This window comes from Salmo salar, chromosome ssa05 (genome assembly GCF_905237065.1).
Source record: "Salmo salar chromosome ssa05, Ssal_v3.1, whole genome shotgun sequence".
NCBI classification, from domain to species: Eukaryota; Metazoa; Chordata; class Actinopteri; order Salmoniformes; family Salmonidae; genus Salmo; species Salmo salar.
The window spans coordinates 15,098,433-15,123,483 of record NC_059446.1 but is presented as its reverse complement, the minus strand read 5'-3'; the positions used below and the strand labels follow the sequence as shown (position 1 = coordinate 15,123,483).

The following is a 25,051-nucleotide window of genomic DNA, read 5'->3' as shown; positions in this document are numbered from 1 at the left end:
GGGACTATTCTGTTGGAGAGATGAGGTGGTACTGGGACTATTCTGTTGGAGAGATTAGGTGGTACTGGGACTATTCTGATGGAGAGATGAGGTGGTACTGAAACTATTCTGCTGGAGAGGTGAGGTGGTACTGAAACTATTCTGATGGAGAGATGAGGTGGTACTGAAACTAGTCTGATGGAGAGATGAGGTGGTACTGGGACTATTCTGCTGGAGAGATGAGGTGGTACTGGGACTATTCTGATGGAGAGATGAGGTGGTACTGAATCTATTCTGATGGAGAGATGAGGGGGTACTGAAACTATTCTGCTGGAGAGATGAGGTGGTACTGAATCTATTCTGCTGGAGAGATGAGGGGGTACTGAAACTATTCTGCTGGAGAGATGAGGTGGTACTGGATACTTTGGAGAGAACTTAAAAGTAAACACAGACTTGACGAGAGGCACACTGCTGCATAGAGAAATAAGCACACACACACACGCAAACACACACACTCACACCAGATAGAGATACTCCATTTGCTTTGTTAATGTTAAACTATGTTTCCCATGCCAATAAAACCCCTTGAATTGAATTGATACTCTTTCTCAGACACACTGACACAAAATCAAATTCTGGATGGGACATCAACGAATTAAGCAAACCCCAAAAAAGAATAAATGATTGATGGATCCTTGTGGTGTTTGACCATTGTGGTCCAGGCTGACCATGAGCCAGTCTCTGTGGAATCCAACTGAATTATTGGACGCTAGAGAACAGTACTAATGAGACAGGGGTTAACCAGGGTGAAGGGCTCCATGACCAGGCTGGAATCATCTATTGATTACTATCTGACGGCGCAAACACACACCACACACACACACGTACACACATACACATTGATTGATGGTATTTGACTGATGTTACATAACACATTAATAATGTTTTACAGAGATACAGAGAGAGAGAGATACAGAGAGAGAGAGAGAGATACAGAGAGAGAGAGAGAGAGAGAGATACAGAGAGAGAGAGAGATACAGAGAGAGAGAGAGATACAGAGAGAGAAATACAGAGAGAGAGAGAGATACAGAGAGAGAGAGAGAGAGAGAGAGATACAGAGAGAGAGAGAGAGATACAGAGAGAGAGAGAGAGAGAGAGAGAGAGAGAGAGGGGGAGATACAGAGAGAGAGTGAGAGAGATACAGAGAGAGTGAGGGAGAGAGAGAGAGAGGGAGATACAGAGAGAGAGAGTGAGAGAGAGGGAGATACAGAGAAAGTGAGAGAGCGAGAGAGAGAGAGATACAGAGAGAGAGAGAGAGAGAGAGATACAGAGAGAGAGAGAGAGAGAGGGAGAGGGAGGGAGGGAGATACAGAGAGATAGAGAGATACAGAGAGAGAGAGAGGGAGATAGAGAGAGAGAGAGAGAGAGAGAGAGAGAGAGAGAGAGAGAGGGAGATACAGAGAGAGAGAGAGAGAGAGGGAGATACAGAGAGAGAGAGGGAGATACAGAGAGAGAGAGAGAGAGAGAGAGGGAGATACAGAGAGAGAGAGAGAGAGAGAGATAGAGATAGAGAGAGAGAGAACACAGGGAATAGTCCACTAGTTCAAGGGAAACATTTCTGCTGTCTCATGTCTCAGTTTAGAGGTTATTATGCTTCCAACACTCTGCCAGCATCATTGAGCAAAAAGGTACAACAGTTCAACATTCAACATTCAACTTCTGCAACCATTTCTGTCAAGCCGTCTACACATACAGTTTGATGCATACGTTGGATAAATCCTAAGTATGCAGCACACCGAACACTCTGCAACGCAACGCTGCAAGGCGTTTCACTGACGCTGTCAGTGTTGGAAACCTTAGAGGACAGGGGACTATTCTGTTACAGTAAAACCGGTTTTTGGGCCAGACACACAGACTAGCCTACCTGTGTAGAATGACTCTGGATGACTCTGTAACACTGCTTTACCACTCAGAAATGTAGGGAATGTGACTTCATCCCTTCACCTATCACACCTCTCTCTCTATACAATCAAGCTAGGTCTACCTCTGAAATCCTGGGTGTGTTGAACTTGGCTTTACTGAGGTGGTACTGGGACTATTCTGATGGAGAGATGAGGTGGTGCTGAAACTATTCTGATGGAGAGATGAGGTGGTGCTGAAACTATTCTGCTGGAGAGATGAGGTGGTACTGGGACTATTCTGCTGGAGAGATGAGGTGGTATTCTGCTGGAGAGATGAGGTGGTACTGAAACTATTCTGATGGAGAGATGAGGTGGTACTGAAACTATTCTGCTGGAGAGGTGAGGTGGTACTGGGACTATTCTGCTGGAGAGATGAGGTGGTACTGGGACTATTCTGATGGAGAGATGAGGTGGTACTGGGACTATTCTGATGGAGAGATGAGGTGGTACTGGGACTATTCTGATGGAGAGATGAGGTGGTACTGGGACTATTCTGCTGGAGAGATGAGGTGGTACTGGGACTATTCTGCTGGAGAGATGAGGTGGTACTGAAACTATTCTGATGGAGAGATGAGGTGGTACTGAAACTATTCTGATGGAGAGATGAGGTGGTACTGAAACTATTCTGCTGGAGAGATGAGGTGGTACTGAAACTATTCTGATGGAGAGATGAGGTGGTACTGAAACTATTCTGCTGGAGAGGTGAGGTGGTACTGAAACCATTCTGCTGGAGAGGTGAGATGGTACTGGGACTATTCTGCTGGAGAGATGAGGTGGTACTGAAACTATTCTGCTGGAGAGATGAGGTGGTACTGGGACAATTCTGATGGTGAGATGAGGTGGTACTAAAACTATTCTGATTGAGAGATGAGGTGGTACTGGGACTATTCTGCTGGAGAGATGAGGTGGTACTGAAACTATTCTGCTGGAGAGATGAGGTGGTACTGGATACTTTGGAGAGAACTTAAAAGTAAACACGGACTTGACGAGAGGCACACTGCTGCATAGAGAAAGAAGCACACACACACACGCAAACACACACACTCACACCAGATAGAGATACTCCATTTGCTTTGTTAATGTTAAACTACTATTTACCATCACAATGTGATGGAGCTGCTGTTAATGTGACTACAGAACTAACACAATGTGATGGAGCTGCTGTTAATGTGACTACAGAACTAACACAATGTGATGGAGCTGCTGTTAATGTGACTACAGAACTAACACAATGTGATGGAGCTGCTGTTAATCTGACTACTGAACTAACACAATGTGATGGAGCTGCTGTTAATGTGACTACAGAACTAACACAATGTGATGGAGCTGCTGTTAATGTGACTACAGAACTAACACAATGTGATGGAGCTGCTGTTAATGTGACTACAGAACTAACACAATGTGATGGAGCTGCTGTTAATGTGACTACAGAACTAACACAATGTGATGGAGCTGCTGTTAATGTGACTACAGAACTAACACAATGTGATGGAGCTGCTGTTAATGTGACTACAGAACTAACACAATCAATAAGAAACTTTGTCCCTTTCAGTTAAAACACACACACACACACACACACACACACACACACACACACACACACACACACACACACACACACACACACACACACACACACACACACACACACACACACACACACACACACACACACACAGTGGTTGATTGTGTGTATCAATGGGTCCTGTTAAAACAACCCGTACACCTCTAGGTTACACAGGGTCCTGTTAAAACAACCCGTACACCTCTAGGTTACACAGGGTCCTGTTAAAACAACCCGTACACCTCTAGGTTACACAGGGTCCTGTTAAAACAACCCGTACACCTCTAGGTTACACAGGGTCCTGTTAAAACAACCCGTACACCTCTAGGTTACACAGGGTCCTGTTAAAACAACCCGTACACCTCTAGGTTACACAGGGTCCTGTTAAAACAACCCGTACACCTCTAGGTTACACAGGGTCCTGTTAAAACAACCCGTACACCTCTAGGTTACACAGGGTCCTGTTAAAACAACCCGTACACCTCTAGGTTACACAGGGTCCTGTTAAAACAACCCGTACACCTCTAGGTTACACAGGGTCCTGTTAAAACAACCCGTACACCTCTAGGTTACACAGGGTCCTGTTAAAACAACCCGTACACCTCTAGGTTACACAGGGTCCTGTTAAAACAACCCGTACACCTCTAGGTTACACAGGGTCCTGTTAAAACAACCCGTACACCTCTAGGTTACACATGGTCCTGTTAAAACAACCCGTACACCTCTAGGTTACACAGGGTCCTGTTAAAACAACCCGTACACCTCTAGGTTACACAGGGTCCTGTTAAAACAACCCGTACACCTCTAGGTTACACAGGGTCCTATTAAAACAACCCGTACACCTCTAGGTTACACAGGGTCCTGTTAAAACAACCCGTACACCTCTAGGTTACACAGGGTCCTGTTAAACAACCCGTACACCTCTAGGTTACACAGGGTCCCGTTAAAACAACCCGTACACCTCTAGGTTACACAGGGTCCTGTTAAAACAACCCGTACACCTCTAGGTTACACAGGGTCCTGTTAAAACAACCCGTACACCTCTAGGTTACACAGGGTCCTGTTAAAACAACCCGTACACCTCTAGGTTACACAGGGTCCTGTTAAAACAACCCGTACACCTCTAGGTTACACAGGGTCCTGTTAAAACAACCCGTACACCTCTAGGTTACACAGGGTCCTGTTAAAACAACCCGTACACCTCTAGGTTACACAGGGTCCTGTTAAAACAACCCGTACACCTCTAGGTTACACAGGGTCCCGTTAAAACAACCCGTACACCTCTAGGTTACACAGGGTCCTGTTAAAACAACCCGTACACCTCTAGGTTACACAGGGTCCCGTTAAAACAACCCGTACACCTCTAGGTTACACAGGGTCCTGTTAAAACAACCCGTACACCTCTAGGTTACACAGGGTCCTGTTAAAACAACCCGTACACCTCTAGGTTACACAGGGTCCTGTTAAAACAACCCGTACACCTCTAGGTTACACAGGGTCCTGTTAAAACAACCCGTACACCTCTAGGTTACACAGGGTCCTGTTAAAACAACCCGTACACCTCTAGGTTACACAGGTCCTGTTAAAACAACCGGTACACCTCTAGGTTACACAGGGTCCTGTTAAAACAACCCGTACACCTCTAGGTTACACAGGGTCATGTGGCTTTAGGGCTCGGCCTAATCACAGCTAAATAGGACAGATGTGTAGCAGCTACATGCAGGGTGAACTCACAATACCTCACAGGGGCTCAACACACACACACACACACACACACACACACACACACACACACACACACACACACACACACACACACACACACACACACACACACACACACACACACACACACACACACACACACACACACACATAATCTTTGGTTCTCAAGGGAACAGGACTGAGATTGTCCTGGCTAGCAGACATATAATGACCCATAATTCCCCCAACAGAATCAAGTCTGTGAGCAGGAAATGACATCCCAGTCCCAGTACCAGGCTAAGTTAATAAAGGAAGGAACAGAACAGAAAGAACAAACATCTCATTAACTTAGAGAGAGTGAACATGAACCTGAACAGAGAGAGAGAGAGATAGATAGTATAGAGAGAGGTGAGAGAGAGAGAGATAGATAGTATAGAGAGAGGTGAGAGAGAGAGAGATAGATAGTATAGAGAGAGGTGAGAGAGAGAGAGATAGATAGTATAGAGAGAGGTGAGAGAGAGAGAGATAGATAGTATAGAGAGAGGTGAGAGAGAGAGAGATAGATAGTATAGAGAGAGGTGAGAGAGAGAGAGATATAGAGAGAGGTGAGAGAGAGAGAGATAGATAGTATAGAGAGAGGTGAGAGAGAGAGAGATAGATAGTATAGAGAGAGGTGAGAGAGAGAGAGATAGATAGTATAGAGAGAGGTGAGAGAGAGAGAGATAGATAGTATAGAGAGAGGTGAGAGAGAGAGAGATAGATAGTATAGAGAGAGGTGAGAGAGAGAGAGATAGATAGTATAGAGAGAGGTGAGAGAGAGAGAGATAGATAGTATAGAGAGAGGTGAGAGAGAGGAGAGTGGAGAAGAGAGTAGAGAGATAGATAGTATAGAGAGAGGTGAGAGAGAGGAGGAGAGAGTGAACATGAACCTGGAGAGAGAGAGATAGATAGTATAGAGAGAGGTGAGAGAGAGAGAGAGGAGGAGAGAGTAGAGAGATAGATAGTATAGAGAGAGGTGAGAGAGAGGAGGAGAGAGTGAACATGAACCTGGAGAGAGAGATATATAGTATAGAGAGAGTTGAGAGAGAGAGAGGAGGAGAGAGTAGAGAGATAGATAGTATAGAGAGAGGTGAGAGAGAGGAGAGTGGAGAAGAGAGTAGAGAGATAGATAGTATAGAGAGAGGTGAGAGAGAGGAGGAGAGAGTAGAGAGAAGGGGTGTTGTGTCTAAAAAGGACTCCATTGTTTCCTGCTGCAAGGGAACAGGTTCACATAGGAGTCAGTGTTCTGCGATTACAGTATTAGATACTGATCTGATAGAGTGGAGTGTTTCCCACGTCAACTGGCTACACTAAGGCCCATACCTGAACTAGCTAACCTTAGCCTCTATCACCTCACACTGTCAGAAGTATTAGAGAGAAATGGAGGGGGAGAAAGAGACTTTTTATTTATTTGTACTTTAACTATTTGCACATCATTACAACACTGTATATAGACATAATATGACATTTAAAATGTCTTTATTCTTTTGGAACTTGTGTGAGTGTAATATTTACATAAGTTTCCCATGCCAATAAAGCCCCTTGAATTGAATTGAGAGAGAGAGAGAGAGAGAGAGAGAGAGAGAGAGAGAGAGAGAGAGAGAGAGAGAAACATGAGGGTCTGTGTGGTAAACATTGATACTGATCTGTGTTGACTGTGCTGTACTGGTCTTTTTGTGTGAATCACAGAGAGCCCACAGAGAGCAGAGTATGAGACCGGTGGGAACAAAAGGTTGCAGACGCCACAGGACTTTGAGAGAGAACCGCCTTCCAGATGGTAGACACAGGGACAAGCCTGACTTCTAATCTCACTTGTCATCATGCTTCAGTGAATAAATGGGTGAACAATCACTGGGGGAATTCCTAACGTAACACGAGCCTACTGACGTAACTCCATAAAACACCAATGTAGCCCAAATGAATGGAGGACTATTGGCAGGCAACAGCGAGACTTGTGACAGTGTATAAAATACTTTAAGATGCTCAACAGGAGATCAACTTTAAACCTCATTATTAGCTATTGTGGTCTAAACATCTCTCCATGGGCTTCTGAATTATACCAACAGAGGCAACAGCAGTTATACCAGAGGCAAGAGGATTTATACCAACAGAGGCAATATGGTTTATACCAACAGAGGCAATAGGGTTTATACCAACAGAGGCAATACGGTTTATACCAACAGAGGCAATATGGTTTATACCAACAGAGGCAATACGGTTTATACCAACAGAGGCAATAGGGTTTATACCAACAGAGGCAATACGGTTTATACCAACAGAGGCAATAGGGTTTATACCAACAGAGGCAACAGGGTTTATACCAACAGAGGCAATATGGTTTATACCAACAGAGGCAATACAATTTATACCAACAGAGGCAATACGGTTTATACCAACAGAGGCAATACGGTTTATACCAACAGAGGCAATATGGTTTATACCAACAGAGGCAATACGATTTATACCAACAGAGGCAATACGATTTATACCAACAGAGGCAATATGGTTTATACCAACAGAGGCAATATGGTTTATACCAACAGAGGCAATACGGTTTATACCAACAGAGGCAATATGGTTTATACCAACAGAGGCAATATGGTTAAAACCAACAGAGGCAATATGGTTTATACCAACAGAGGCAATACGGTTTATACCAACAGAGGCAATACCGTTTCTACCAACAGAGGCAATATGGGTTTATACCAACAGAGGCAATATGGTTAAAACCAACAGAGGCAATATGGTTTATACCAACAGAGGCAATACGGTTTCTACCAACAGAGGCAATACGGTTTCTACCAACAGAGGCAATATGATTTATACCAACAGAGGCAATAGGGTTTATACCAACAGAGGCAATACGGTTTCTACCAACAGAGGCAATATGGTTTATACCAACAGAGGCAATATGGTTTATACCAACAGAGGCAATATGGTTTATACCAACAGAGGCAATACGGTTTATACCAACAGAGGCAATACGGTTTATACCAACAGAGGCAATATGGTTTATACCAACAGAGGCAATATGGTTTATACCAACAGAGGCAATACGGTTTATACCAACAGAGGCAATATGGTTTATACCAACAGAGGCAATATGGTTTATACCAACAGAGGCAATATGGTTTATACCAACAGAGGCAATATGGTTTATACCAACAGAGGCAATACGGTTTATACCAACAGAGGCAATACCGTTTCTACCAACAGAGGCAATATGGTTTATACCAACAGAGGCAATATGGTTTATACCAACAGAGGCAATACGATTTATACCAACAGAGGCAATATGGTTTATACCAACAGAGGCAATATGGTTTATACCAACAGAGGCAATATGGTTTATACCAACAGAGGCAATATGGTTTATACCAACAGAGGCAATACGGTTTCTACCAACAGAGGCAATACCGTTTCTACCAACAGAGGCAATACGGTTTATACCAACAGAGGCAATACGGTTTATACCAACAGAGGCAATATGGTTTATACCAACAGAGGCAATACGGTTTCTACCAACAGAGGCAATACCGTTTCTACCAACAGAGGCAATAGGGTTTATACCAACAGAGGCAATATGGTTTATACCAACAGAGGCAATACAGTTTATACCAAGAGGCAATACCGTTTCTACCAACAGAGGCAATAGGGTTTATACCAACAGAGGCAATACGGTTTATACCAACAGAGGCAATACGGTTTCTACCAACAGAGGCAATACGGTTTTTACCAACAGAGGCAATATGGTTTATACCAACAAAGGGAATTTGCATATGTTCTTTCCTGCTAGTCAGTGAATGAGGATGTTGTTGTGAACAATACAAACTACTGCCTCAGTAATGACATCACCCACTCAGCTCGGGATCAAAGATTAAGTGAAGAATTCCCCATTCATTTCAATCACAAATGAGCTTCCTGGACTAAAAGTGATTTCCAATGACTCCCCATCACCCTCACAGCTTTTAAGTCTTGTTTATTAAAGCCACAACATGAAACACAACAACATAAAAATGTCTGCAGGATTTTTACTAGTCTTCTCTAAACTCAACTCTGTGATGTGTGTTATTAGTATAACTGTACAGATCCATATTTTCATTTCTAACTTAAGAATATGCTGCATTTTTATTTCACTGTCAACTGTACAGTGAAGTGTCTTAAAACACATTGAAATAACATACTATGAACTCTATTCTACTACAACTCGTGCCTGCGACACTACAGTACTGCTGCCATAATGATACCTCGTCAATCTGACCTTATATAACTAAATAAACAAAATAACATTGTTCACCTGTCAGTGAATTAAGCTGTGACTTCAGTTCTCTCCTCCTGGTCCAACACACAGCCTCTCTCTCTCTCTTTCCCTCTCTTCTCACAGCCTCTCTCTTTCCCTCTCTCTTCACACTGTCTCTCTCTCCCGTAAACACACACACACAGCCTCTCTCTCTTCTCACTGTCTCTTTCTCCCATAAACACACACACACACAGCCTCTCTCTCTTCTCACTGTCTCTCTCTCCCATAAACACACACACACCTTTGCTCTCGCTCATCACTGGCTTCACCACCTGACTTCCTCTCTCTAGTGCTCTGTGATGGAAGGGAGGGGCTGACCTACAGGCCAGACACGACTACTAATCCATTCTTCTCCTCTTGTCTTCTCTCCTGTCCTCTTGTCTTCTTTAGGTGACAGTACGGTCAGACCTGTTCTTTGGTACCTTTACATCTCTCTCCTCTTCTGTCCCCTCCTTCCTGTCTCTCTTCTCCTTTCCAACTATCCTCCTCCCACCCTCCACTCCTCTCTTCTCCTTTCTACCTCTCCTCCTCCCTCCCTCCACTCCTCTCATCTCCTTTCCATCACTCCTCCTCCCTCCTCTCCTTTCCACATCTCCTCCCTCCCTCCACTCCTCTCATCTCCTTTCCACCTCTCCTCCACTCCTCTCCTTTTCACCTCTCCTCCTCCCTCCACTCCTCTCCTTTTCACCTCTCCTCCTCCCTCCACTCCTCTCCTTTTCACCTCTCCTCCTCCCTCCCTCCCACTACTCCTCTCCTTTTCACCTCTCCTCCTCCCTCCACTCCTCTCCTTTTCACCCTTCTCTCCTCTCTCCTTTCCACCTCTCCTCCTCCCTCCACTCCTCTCCTTTCCACCTCTCCTCCTCCCTCCACTCCTCTCCTTTTCACCTCTCCTCCTCCCTCCACTCCTCTCATCTCCTTTCCACCTCTCCTCCTCCCTCCACTCCTTTCCACCTCTCCTCCTCCCTCCACTCCTCTCCTTTTCACCTCTCCTCCTCCCTCCACTCCTCTCCTTTTCACCTCTCCTCCTCCCTCCACTCCTCTCATCTCCTTTCCACCTCTCCTCCTCCCTCCACTCCTCTCATCTCCTTTCCACCTCTCCTCCTCCCTCCACTCCTTTCATCTCCTTTTCACCTCTCCTCCTCCCTCCACTCCTCTCATCTCCTTTCCACCTCTCCTCCTCCCTCCACTCCTTTCATCTCCTTTTCACCTCTCCTCTCATCTCCTTTCCACCTCTCCTCCTCCCTCCACTCCTCTCCTTTCCACCTCTCCTCCTCCCTCCACTCCTCTCATCTCCTTTCCACCTCTACTTCTCCCTCCACTTCTTTCATTTTCCCTTGTCCTTTCTGTGTGCATTCACACAGGATTTATTCTAGAGGCCACTGCAGTCAGACCAGTTCTCTGGTTATATCCACCTCGACCTCCATCTCTCCTCTCGTTTCCTCTCCTCTGCATGTATTCCTCAAAGGACTCCATTCTAGGGGCTAGTTTGGTCGGTCAGACCAGGATGTGAAACGGTCAATGTAGACCTGGTGTGTTGACGTTTGAAAGCTGGTTTCACTCCACTCCATATGAACAGTCAATATAGCATGTTTACCTTCGGATAAGCACACAATAACCACGGATCAGACATGGGCTAAAAGGTATTATAAACTGGATGGTTCGAACCCTGAATGCTGATTTGCTGAAAGCCATGGTATATCAGACCGTATACAACGGGTATGACAGAACATGTATTTTACTGCTCTAATTACATGACAGTTTATAATAGCAATAAGGCACCTCCTGGGTTTGAGGTATACAGTCAATATACCACAGCTAAAGGGTGTGTCCAGGCACTCCGCATTGCGTCGTGCCGAAGAACAGCCCTAGCCGTGGTATACTGGCCATATACCACACCCCCTCTGGCCTTATACCACACCCCCTCGGGCCTTATACCACACTAGAGGTCGACCGATTATGATGTTTCAATGCCGATACCGATTATTGGAGGGCCAAAAACCCTGATACCGATTAATCGGCCATTTTTGGGGGGATTTTTTAAATTTGTAATAATGACAATTACAACAATACTGAATGAACACATTTTAACTTAATATAATACATCAATAAAATCTATTTAGCCTCAAATAAATAATGAAACATGTTCAATTTGGTTTAAATAATGCAAAAACAAAGAATTGGAGAAGAAAGTAAAAATGCACTATGTGCCATGTAAAAAAAGCTAACGTTTAAGTTCCTTGCTCAGAACATGAGAACATATGAAAGCTGGTGGTTCCTTTTAACATGTGTTTTCAATATTCCCAGGTAAGAAGTTTTAGGTTGTAGTTATTATAGGAATTATAGGACTATTTCTCTCTATACGATTTGTATTTCATATACCTTTGACTATTGGATGTTCTTATAGGCACTTTAGTATTGCCAGTGTAACAGTATAGCTTCCGTCCCTCTCCTCGCTCCTACCTGGGCTCGAACCAGGAACACATCGACAACAGCCACCCTCGAAGCAGCGCTACCCATGTAGAGGAAGGGAAACAACTACTCCAAGTCTCAGAGCGAGTGACGTTTGAAATGCTATTAGCGCGCACCCGGCTAACTAGCTAGCCATTTCACATCGGTTACACCAGCCTCATCTTGGTAGTTGACAGGCTTGAAGTCATAAACAGCACAATACATTGCGAAGGGCTGCTAGCAAACGCACAAAAGTGCTGTTTGAATGAACGCTTACGAGCGTGCTGCTGCCTACCACCGCTCAGTCAGACTGCTATATCAAATCATAGACTTAATTATAACATAATAACACACAGAAATACGAGCCTTAGGTCATTAATATGGTCGAATCCGGAAACTATCATCTTGAAAACAAAACGTTTTTTCCTGTCAGTGCAATACGGAACCGTTCCGTATTTTATCTAACTGGTGGCATCCCTAAGTCTAAATATTCCTGTTACATTGAACAACCTTCAATGTTATGTCATAATTACGTAAAAGTCTGGCAAATTAGTTCGCAACGAGCCAGGCGGCCCAACCTGTTGCATATACCCTGACTCTGCGTGCAATGAACGCAAAATGACACAATTTCACCTCGTTAATATTGCCTGCTAACCTGGATTTCTTTTAGCTAAATATGCAGGTTTAAAAATATATACTTCTGTGTATTGATTTTAAGAAAGGCATTGATGTTTATGGTTAGGTACAGTCGTGCAACGATTGTGCTTTTTTCGCAAATGCGCTTTTGTTAAATCATCCCCCGTTTGGCAAAGTCGGCTGTCTTTGTTAGGAAGAAATAGTCTTCACAGTTCGCAACGAGCCGGGCGGCCCAAACTGCTGCATATACCCTGACTCTGTTTGCAAGAGAAGTGACACATTTTCCCTAGTTAAAAGAAATTCATGTTAGCAGGCAATATTAACTAAATATGTAGGTTTAAAAAGATATACTTGTGTATTGATTTTAAGAAAGACATTGATGTTGCGAATGCGCACCACATCGATTATATGCAACGCAGGACAGGCTAGATAAACTAGTAATATCATCAACCATGTGTAGTTAACTAGTGATTATGAGTGATTGATTGTTTTTTATAAGATAAGTTTAATGCTAGCTAGCAACTTACCTTGGCTTCTTACTGCATTCGCGTAACAGGCAGGCTCCTCGTGGAGTGCAATGTAAAGCAGGTGGTTAGAGCGTTGGACTAGTTAACGTAAAGTTGCATCCCCAAGCTGAGAAGGTAAAAATCTGTCGTTCTGCCCCTGAACAAGGCAGTTAACCCACCATTCCTAGGCCGTCATTGAAAATAAGAATGTGTTCTTAACTGACTTGCCTAGTTAAATAAAGGTCTAAAAAATATATATTTTAAAAAATTCGGCAAATCGGTGGCCAAAAATACCGATTACCAATTGTTCTGAAAACTTGAAATCGGCCCTAATTAATCGGCCATTCCGATTAATCGGTCGACCTCTATACCACACCCCCTCGGGCCTTATAGTGCACTACTTTAGACCAGAGCCCTCTGTGCAATTTCCTATACAGGGGAATAGGGTGCCATTTGGGATGCAACCACTGTGTGAGCTGAGGGGTGGGCAGGGTCAGGGCCAAGCCAGGCGGACCGACAGGGTCTATCCTGGATCACATTATATATCCTTTAAGCCCAGGAGAAAAGTTTGGCAAACTACCACCCATGTTGGCAATGACACCCCTGCTATATTGTGGATAAAGAGTTACCTGTCTAACAGAACACAGAGAGGGTTCTTTAATGGAAGCCTCTCCAACATAATCCAGATTACAATCAGGAATTTCCCAGGGCAGCTGACTAGACCCCTTACGTTTTTCAATCTTTGAGTAAAGCCAGAGTATCTATGTATGCGGATGACTCAACACTATACACGTCAGCTACTACAGTGAGTGAAGTCACTGCAACGCTTAACAAAGAGCTGCAGTTAGTTTCAGAATGGGTGTAAAGGAGTAAGTTAGTCCTAAATATAAAAGAAAACTAAAAGCATTGTATTTGGAACAAATTATTCACAAAACCCTAACCCTCAACTAAACATTGTAATAAATAATGTGGAAATTGAGCAAGTTGAGGTGACTAAACTGCTTGGAGTAACCCTGGATTGTAAACTGTCATGGTTAAAACATATTGATACAACAGTCGCTAAGATGGGAAGAAGTCTGTCCATAATAAAGTACTGCTCTACCTTCTTAACAGCACTATCAACAAGGCAGGTCCTACAGGCCCTAGTTTTGTCTCACCTGGACTACTGTTCAGCAGGTTGGTCAGGTGCCACATAGAGGGACCACGGAATTTTACAATTGTCTCAGAACAGGGCAGCACGGCTGGCCCTTAAATGTACACGGAGAGCTAACATTATTAATACTCATGTATATCCCCCATGGCTCAAAGTGGAGGAGAGATTAACTTCATCACTAGTTTTTGTAAGAGGTGTTGACAACCTGAATGTACTGAGCTGTCTGTTTAAACTACTAGCACACAGCTCAGACACCCATGCATACCAAAGACATGCCACCAGAGGTCTCTTCACAATCCCCAAGTCAAGAACAGACTATGGGAGGCACACAGTACTATATAGAGCCATGGCTACATGGAACTCTATTCCACACCAGGTACAGTGTCTTGCAAAAGTATTTGACCCCCTTGGCGTTCTTCCTATTTTGTTGCATTACAACCTGTAATTTAAATTGATTTTTATTTGGATTTCATGTAGTGGACATACACACAATAGTCCAAATTGGTGAAGTGAAATGAAAAAAAATACTTGTTTCAAAAAATTCAAAAAAATAAAAACGGAAAAGTGGTGGGTGCATATGTATTCACCCCCTTTTGCTATGAAGCCCCTAAATTAGATCTGGTGCAACCAATTACCTTCAGGAGTCACATAATTAGTTAAATAAAGTCCACCTGTGTGCAATCTAAGTGTCTCATGATCTGTCACATGATCTCAGTATATTTACACCTGTTCTGAAAGGCCCCAGAGTCTGCAACAACACTAAGCAAGGGGCACCACCAAGCAAGTGGCACCATGAAGACCAAGGAGCTCTCCAAACAGGTCAGGGACAAAGTTGTGGAGAAGTACAGATCAGGGTTGGGTTATAAAAAAATATCAGAAATCCATTATAAAAAAAATGGAAAGAATATGGCACCACAACAAACCTGCCAAGAGAGGGCCGCCCACCAAAACTCACGGACTAGGCAAGGAGGGCATTAATCAGAGAGGCAACAAAGAGACCAAAGATAACCCTGAAGGAGCTGCAAAGCTCCACAGCGGAAATTGGAGTATCTGTCCATAGGACCACTTTAAGCCATACACTCCACAGAGCTGGGCTTTATGGAAGAGTGGCCAGAAAAAAGCCATTACTAAAAGAAAAAAATAAGCAAATACATTTGGTGTTCGCCAAAAGGCATGTGGGAGACTCCCCAAACATATGGAAGAAGGTACTCTGGTCAGTTGAGACTAAAATTGAGCTTTTTGGACATCAAGGAAAACGCTATGCCTGGCGCAAACCCAACACCTCTTATCACCCCAAGAACACCATCCCCACTGTGAAGCATGGTGGTGGCAGCATCATGCTGTGGGGATGTTTTTCCATCGGCAGGGACTGGGAAACTGGTCAGAATTGAAGGAATGATGGCACTAAATACAGGGAAATTCTTGAGGGAAACCTGTTTCAGTCTTCCAGAGATTTGAGACTGGGATGGAGGTTCACCTTCGAGCAGGACAATGACGCTAAGCATACTGCGAAAGCAACACTCGAGTGGTTTAAGGGGAAACATTTAAATGTCTTGGAATGGCCTAGTCAAAGCCCAGACCTCAATCCAATTGAGAATCTGTGGTATGACTTAAATGTTGCTGTACACCAGCGGAACCCATCCAACTTGGAGGAGCTGGAACAATTTTACCTTGAAGAATGGGCAAAAATCCCAGTGGCTAGGTGTGCCAAGCTTACAGAGACATACCCCAAGAAAATTGCAGCTGTAATTGCTGCAAAAGGTGGCTCTACAAAGTACTGACTTTTTTTGGGGGGGGGGTGAATAGTTACACTGGGGCAAAAAAGTATTTAGTCAGCCACCAATTGTGCAAGTTCTCCCACTTAAAAAGATGAGAGAGGCCTCATAGGTACACTTCAACTATGACAGACAAAATGAGAATTTTTTTCTCCAGAAAGTCACATTGTAGGATTTTTTATGAATTTATTTGCAAATTATGGTGGAAAATAAGTACTTGGTCAATAACAAAAGTTTATCTCAATACTTTGTTATATACCCTTTGTTGGCAATGACACAGGTCAAACGTTTTCTGTAAGTCTTCACAAGGTTTTCACACACTGTTGCTGGTATTTTGGCCCATTCCTCCATGCAGATCTCCTCTAGAGCAGTGATGTTTTGGGGCTGTCGCTGGGCAACACGGACTTTCAACTCCCTCCAAAGATTTTCTATGGGGTTGAGATCTGGAGACTGGCTAGGCCACTCCAGGACCTTTAAATGCTTCTTACGAAGCCACTCCTTCGTTGCCCGGGCGGTGTGTTTGGGATCATTGTCATGCTGAAAGACCCAGCCACGTTTCATCTTCAATGCCCTTGCTGATGGAAGGATGTTTTCACTCAAAATCTCACGATACATGGCCCCATTCATTCTTTCCTTTACACGGATCAGTCGTCCTGGTCCCTTTGCAGAAAAACAGCCCCAAAGCATGATGTTTCCACCCCCATGCTTCACAGTAGGTATGGTGTTCTTTGGATGCAACTCAGCATTCTTTGTCCTCCAAACACGACGAGTTGAGTTTTTACCAAAAAGTTATATTTTGGTTTCATCTGACCATATGACTTTCTCCCAATCCTCTTCTGGATCATCCAAATGCTCTCTAGCAAACTTCAGACGAGCCTGGACATGTACTGGCTTAAGCAGGGGGACACGTCTGGCACTGCTGGATTTGAGTCCCTGGTGGCGTAGTGTGTTACTGATGGTAGGCTTTGTTACTTTGGTCCCAGCTCTCTGCAGGTCATTCACTAGGTCCCCCCGTGTGCTTCTGGGATTTTTGCTCACCGTTCTTGTGATCATTTTGACCCCACGGGGTGAGATCTTGCGTGGAGCCCCAGATCGAGGGAGATTATCAGTGGTCTTGTATGTCTTCCATTTCCTAATAATTGCTCCCACAGTTGATTTCTTCAAACCAAGCTGCTTACCTATTGCAGATTCAGTCTTCCCAGCCTGGTGCAGGTCTACAATTTTGTTTCTGGTGTCCTTTGACAGCTCATTGGTCTTGGCCATAGTGGAGTTTGGAGTGTGACTGTTTGAGGTTGTGGACTGGTGTCTTTTATACTGATAACAAGTTCAAACAGGTTCCATTAATACAGGTAACGAGTGGAGGACAGAGGAGCCTCTTAAAGAAGAAGTTACAGGTCTGTGAGAGCCAGAAATCTTGCTTGTTTGTAGGTGACCAAATACTTATTTTCCACCATAATTTGCAAATAAATTCATTAAAAATCCTACAATGTGATTTTCTGGATTTTTTTTCTCTCATTTTGTCTGTCATAGTTGACGTCTACCTATGATGAAAATTACAGGCCTCTCTCATCTTTTTAAGTGGGAGAACTTGCACAATTGGTGGCTGACTAAATACTTTTTTGCCCCACTGTATGCACGCTCAAGTTTTCTTTTTTTTTTTTTCTTGTTTGTTTCACAATAAAAAATATTTTGCATCTTCAAAGTGGTAGGAATGTTGTGTAAATCAAATGATACAACCCCCCAAAAAATCTATTTTAATTCCAGGTTGTAAGGCAACAAAATAGGAAAAATGGCCAAGGGGGTGAATACTTTCACAAGCCCCTGTATGTATGAAAATACACTCAAATAAAAGATTACATTTTGAACAGTCACCTCATACATGCTTCAAGAGGGCCACCATTCTTCCTGTTCCCAAGAAAGCTAAGGTAACTGAGCTAAACGACTATCGCCCCGTAGCACTCACTTCCGTCATCATGAAGTGCTTTGAGAAACTAGTCAAGGATCATATCACCTCCACCCTACCTGACACCCTAGACCCACTCCAATTTGCTTACCGCCCCAATAGGTCCACAGACGACGCAATCGCAATCACACTGCACAATGCCCTAACCCATCTGGAGAAGAGGAATACCTATGTAAGAATGCTGTTCATCGACTACAGCTCAGCATTTAACACCATAGTACCCTCCAGACCCCGCCCTGTGCAACTGGACTTTCTGACAGGACGCCCCCAGGTGGTGAGGGTAGGAAACAACATCTCCACCCCGCTGATCCTCAACACTGGGGCCCCACAAGGGTGCGTTCTCAGCCCTCTCCTGTACTCCCTGTTCACCCATGACTGCGTGGCCATGCACGCCTCCAACTCAATCATCAAATTTGCAGGCGACACTACAGTGGTAGGCTTGATTACCAACAACGACGAGACGGCCTACAGGGAGGAGGAGAGGGCCCTCGGAGTGTGGTGTCAGGAAAATAACCTCACACTCAACGTCAACAAAACAAAGGAGATGATCGTGGACTTCAGGAAACAGCAGAGGGAGCACCCCCCATCCACATCGACGGGACAGTAGTGGAGAAGGTGGAAAGTTTTAAGTTCCTCGGCGTACACATCACGGACAAACTGAAATGGTCCACCCACACAGACAGCGTTGTGACGAAGGCGCAACAGCGCCTCTTCAACCTCAGGAGGCTGAAGAAATTTGGCTTGTCACCAAAAACACTCACAAACTTTTACAGATGCACAATCGAGAGCATCCTGTCGGGCTGTATCACTGCCTGGTACGGCAACTGTTCCGCCCACAACAGTAAGGCTCTCCAGAGGGTAGTGAGGTCTGCACAACGCATCACCAGGGGCAAACTACCTGCCCTCCAGGACATCTACTCCACCCGATGTCACAGGAAGGCCAAAAAGATCATCAAGGACAACAACCACCCGAGCCACTGCCTGCTCACCCCGCTATCATCCAGAAGGCGAGGTCTGTACAGGTTCATCAAAGCTGGGACCAAGAGACTGAAAAACAGCTTCTATCTCAAGGCCATCAGACTGTTAAACAGCCATCACTAACATTGAGTGGCTGCTGCCAGGATACTGACTCAAATCTCTAGCCACTTAATAATAAAAAAATTTATGTAATAAATGTATCACTAGTCACTTTAAACAATGCCACTTTATATTATGTTTACATACCCTACATTACTCATCTCATATGTATATACTGTACTCTATACCATCTACTGCATCTTGCCTATGCCGTTCGGCCATCACTCATCCATATATTTATATGTACATATTCTTATTCATTCCTTTACACTTGTGTGTATAAGGTAGTTGTTGTGAAATTGTTAGATTACTTGTTAGATATTACTGCATGGTCAGAACTATAAGCACAAGCATTTCGCTACACTCGCATTAACATCTGCTAACCATGTGTATGTGACATATAAAATTTGATTTGATTTATAAACCATTTGATTTCAAATCCAAAATGTTGTATTTTGGAACATTTTCAAATGATGTTGACTACTTTAAAGTCTTCTTCTCCAGAACCGCTGGATCGATTGGCACCATATTTTCCAGGACTCCAGCTCAAACAATATGGCCACTATGAGCCATTGAGATTGAATTAATGTTTTTTCCTGTTCAACAGCGCCACCATGCAGCCAAACTGAACCATACTTTACGGGTTAGCTAGTATATCCCTGAGCATGTGTGCCAAATTTCATCACTCTGAGTCAAACAGATCAAGCGATATAAACATGTGCCTGTTATAGCGCCACCGTGTGGTCGATATGAATGTGCTTGCATATGTTGAGTCTTCACAGTGTTTGGAACATGTGTACCAAGTTTTGTTACAATACAAATATCTGTGTCTGATTTATATGCCTTTATGAGCCCGACCACACCCATGTGAATGTTTATTGGTCAGTAGTGGCCATGTTGTTTGACATACTAATCTGGAAAATATTGCATTGTGAAACCTTGGCCCATAGATGCCATATATTAAGTTTTGTGCAGACTGGCCATTCAGTGCCAGAGGATTAGCATTTTAAGTGCGGGACTTACAGGTCCTTAAGCAAATGTATTCCATGTGAGGAGAGGGACCTAAGTACCGCATTTCACAACTCTACACTACACGGGGTGAGGGGCATGAGCTTTTAAAGTTTGCATTTTCAATCGCTTGTTATAGCGCCACAATGTGGCCAGTTGGCATGGTATTGCATAACAGGGTGTGGCCCTTGGCCCTTGGCCCTTTACCATCATGCCAGGTTGCATGATGGTAAAGGCTTCACCTAGACCTTACCATGTCATGGGAATGTTCATCTTTTCACCAGATTTTGGTGGAACCAGAATAATAATAATATACGCCAACAAATACAATAGGGTTTCACCCAGCCTTGCTGCTTGAACCCCTAATTATAACGACCTAATATTAGAAACCTCATGAAGCAGTTTTTAAGTAGGGGTGTAATGGAAATTCAAACAACAACAGGTGCCTTGTGCAGCTGCAACTGAGCAGCACCGCAATGATTAACCTGGGTGTTAATCATTGCGGAGAGTCAAACGAGAGAGAGAAAACAGCTCAACTCAATCCTGTTTTCCAAGTCACTTCCAAGAAGTGGTACATTCAGTATTAACACCAGTAGGCAGGTCTTTAATCACAGCGACAAACGGGTCTCTCAGCGGGATAAAGGCAGGGCGTCAGAGGAGCACAGCACTAGAGGATGACCCTCTAGTGAAAGCAGTTTAATCGCCTCACAGTCACCGAGCAGCACAATACTTTCCCTGGGCCTAACACACACATACGCACACGCACACACAAACAGAGCAAACTAGAACACTATTTAGCCCTAAACAGAGAGTACACAGTGGCAGAATACCTGACCACTGTGACTGACCAAAAATTAAATAAATCTTTGACTATGTACACACTTAGTGAGCATAACCTAGCTATTGAGAAAGGTCGCCAAAGGCAGACCTGGCTCTCAAGAAAAGACAGGCTATGTCCACACTGCCCACAAAATGAGATGGAAACTGTTTAATCCAACAGGTCCCAGACGTCCCGATCTAACAGGTCCCAGACGTCCCGATCTAACAGGTCCCAGACGTCCCAATCTAACAGGTCCCAGACGTCCCAATCTAACAGGTCCCAGACGTCCCGGTCAAACAGGTCCCAGACGTCCCGATCCAACAGGTCCCAGACGTCCCGATCTAACAGGTCCCAGACGTCCCGATCCAACAGGTCCCAGACGTCCCGATCTAACAGGTCCCAGACGTCCCGATCCAAAAGGTCCCAGACGTCCCAATCAAACAGGTCCCAGACGTCCCGATCTAACAGGTCCCAGACGTCCCGATCTAACAGGTCCCAGACGTCCCGATCTAACAGGTCCCAGACGTCCCGATCTAACAGGTCCCAGACGTCCCGATCTAACAGGTCCCAGACGTCCCGATCCAACAGGTCCCAGACGTCCCAATCCAACAGGTCCCAGACGTCGCGATCTAACAGATCCCAGACGTCCCGATCAAACAGGTCCCAGACGTCCCGGTCAAACAGGTCCCAGACGTCCCAATCTAACAGGTCCCAGACGTCCCGATCTAACAGGTCCCAGCCGTCCCGATCTAACAGGTCCCAGACGTCCCGATCTAACAGGTCCCAGACGTCCCGATCTAACAGGTCCCAGACGTCCCGATCTAACAGGTCCCAGACGTCCCGGTCAAACAGGTCCCAGACGTCCCAATCTTACAGGTCCCAGACGTCCCGATCTAACAGGTCCCAGACGTCCCGATCTAACAGGTCCCAGACGTCCCGATCTAACAGGTCCCAGACGTCCCGATCTAACAGGTCCCAGACGTCCCGATGTAACAGGTCCCAGACGTCCCGATCTAACAGGTCCCAGACGTCCCGATCTAACAGGTCCCAGACGTGCTCAATGGGATTGAGATCCGGGCTCTTTGCTGGCCATGGCAATTATCTGTTTATTTTGTTCATTATTTCACTTGCTTTGGCAATGTTAACATAAGTTTCCCATGCCAATAAAGCCCTTTGAATTGAATTGAAATTGAGAGAGAGACAGAGACAGAGAGAGAGATTCTCCAATTACATTGAATGAACTACAGGACAAAATACAAACCCTCCGACCCCAAAAGGCCTGTGGTGTTGATGATATCCTCAATGAAATGATAAAACATACAGACCACGAATTCCAATTGGCTATACTTAAACTCTTTAACATCATCCTTAGCTCTGGCATCTTCCCCAATATTTGGAACCAAGGACTGATCACCCCAATCCACAAAAGTGGAGACAAATTTGACCCCAATAACTACCGTGGGATATGCGTCAACAGCAACCTTGGGAAAATCCTCTGCATTATCATTAACAGCAGACTAGTTCATTTCCTCAGTGAAAACAATGTACTGAGCAAATGTCAAATTGGCTTTTTACCAAATTACCGTAACGACAGACCACGTATTCACCCTGCACACCCTAATTGACAAACAAACAAACCAAACTAAAAGCAAAGTCTTCTCATGCTTTGTTGATTCAAAAAAATATTTTGACTGAATTTGGCATGAGGGTCTGCTATACAAAGTGATGAAAAGTGGTGTTGGGGAGGAAAACATACGACATTATAAAATGAATGTACACAAATGACAAGTGTGCGGTTAAAATTGGCAAAAAACACACACATTTCTTTCCACAGGGATGTGGGGTGAGACAGGGATGCAGCTTAAGCCCCACCCTCTTCAACATATATATCAACGAATTGGCGAGGGCACTAGAACAGCAGCACCTGGCCTCAACATACCAGAATCAGCAGCACCTAGATCTTCTCCACAGATTCTGCCAGACCTGGGCCCTGACAGTAAATCTCAGTAAGACAAAAATAATGGTGTTCCAAAAAAGGTCCAATTGATATGACCACAAATACAAATTCCATCTAGACACCGTTGCTCTAAAGCCCACAAAAAAAACTATGCATACCTCGGCCGAAACACAGCGCCACAGGTAACTTCCACAAAGCTGTGAACGATCTGAGAGACAAGGAAAGAAGGGCCTTCTACACCATCAAAACAAACAAAAAAATCGACATACCAATTAGGATCTGGCTAAAAATACTTGAATAAGTTATAAAACCTAATGCCATTTATGATTGTGAGGTCTGGGGTCCGCTCACCAATCAAGAAATCACAAAATGGAACAAACCTCAAATTGAGACTATGCATGCAGAATTCTGCACAATTATCCTCTGGCTACAATGTAAAACAACAACCAATGCACGCAAAGCAGAATTAGGCCAATATACGCTACTTATCAAAATCCAAAAAAGAGACGTTAAATTCTACAACCACCTAAAAGGAAGCGATTCCCAAACCTTCCATTACAAAGCCATCAACTACAGACAAATGAACCTGGAGAAGAGTCCCCTAAACAAGCTGGTCCTGGGGCTCTGTTCACAAACACAAAAAGACCCCACAGAACCGCAGGACAGCAACACAATTAAACCCAACCAAAGCATGAGAAAACAAAAAGATAATTACTTGACACACTAGAAAGAATTAACAACAAACAAACGGAGCAAACTAGAATGCTATTTGGCCCTAAACAGAGAGTACACAGTGACAGAATACCTGACCACTGTGACTGACCCAACCTTATGGAAAGCTTTGACTATGTACAGACTCAGTGAGCATAGCCTTGCTATTGAGAAAGGCCACCATAGGTAGACCTAGCTCTCAAGAGAAGACAGGCAGCATACCACCCTGCAACCCACTGCTGTCTTGCCTCTGAAGCTAAGCAGGGTTGGTCCTGGATGGGAGACCAGATGGTGTTGGAGGGCCAGTAGGAGGCACTCTTTCAACTCTGGTCTAAAACAATATCCCAATACCCCAGGGCAGTGATTGGGGACATTGTCCTGTAGGGTGCTGTCTTTCGGATGGGATGTTAAACAGGTGTCCTGACTCTCTGTGGTCACTAAAGATCCCATGGCACTTATTGTAAGAGTAGGGGTGTTAACGATAAACGCGAATCTGACCATCACCCCTGGTGAGACAAAACCGCGACTCGTCAGTGAAGAGCACTTTTTGCCAGTCCTGTCTGGTCCAGCGACGGTGGGTTTGTGCCCATAGGCAACATTGTTGCCGGTGATGTGTGGTGAGGACCTGCCTTACAACAGGCCTACAAGCCCTCAGTCCAGCCTCTCTCAGCCTATTGCGGACAGTCTGAGCACTGATGGAGGGATTGTGCATTCCTGGTGTAACTCGGGTAGTTGTTGTTGCCATCCTGTACCTGTCCAGCAGGTGTGATGTTCGAATGTACCGATCCTGTGCAGGTGTTGATACACGTGGTCTGCCACTGCGAGGACAATCAGCTGTCCGTCCTGTCTCCCTGTAGCGCTGTCTTAGGTGTACGGACAATGCAATTTATTGCCCTGGCCACATCTGCAGTCCTCATGCCTCCTTGCAGCATGCCTAAGGCACATTCACGCAGATGAGCAGGGACCCTGGGCATCTTTCTTTTGGTGTTTTTCAGAGTCAGTAGAAAGGCCTATTTAGTGTCCTAAGTTTTCACAACTGTGACCTTAATTGCCTATCGTCTGTAAGCTGTTAGTGTCTTAACCTCTATGGGCTAGGTGGGACGCTTGCGTTGAATCCTGTGGCGTGTTATTCAAATCCTTAGATATGCTATTACTTAAATTTTTCAAAAATATGACTATTTTACACCATTTTAAAGATAAGACTCTCGTTAATCTAACCACACTGTCCGATTTCAAAAAGGCTTTACAACGAAAGCAAAACATTAGATTATGTCAGCAGAATACCCAGCCAGAAATAATCAGACACCCATTTTTCAAGCTAGCATATAATGTCACATAAACCCAAACCACAGCTAAATGTAGCACTAACCTTTGATGATCTTCATCAGATGACAACCCTAGGACATTATGTTATACAATACATGCATGTTTTGTTCAATCAAGTTCATAT

General features: G+C 44.4%; 1 protein-coding gene across 6 annotated transcripts in view; it reads right to left on the bottom strand.

Annotated features, from left to right (window-relative positions):
* Positions 1-25,051, bottom strand: part of LOC106604261 (NEDD4-binding protein 3-A) — a 66,360-nt gene that overhangs the window by 36,738 nt on the left and 4,571 nt on the right. The window contains exon 1 of one of the 6 annotated variants that reach the window (XM_045717929.1): positions 9,545-9,984. The exons of the other annotated variants lie outside the window; for them this stretch is intronic. The gene's annotated coding sequence lies outside the window, so the exon portion shown is untranslated. Of the gene's footprint in view, positions 1-9,544; positions 9,985-25,051 lie in introns of those variants that run through there. 6 annotated transcript variants of the gene reach the window in all.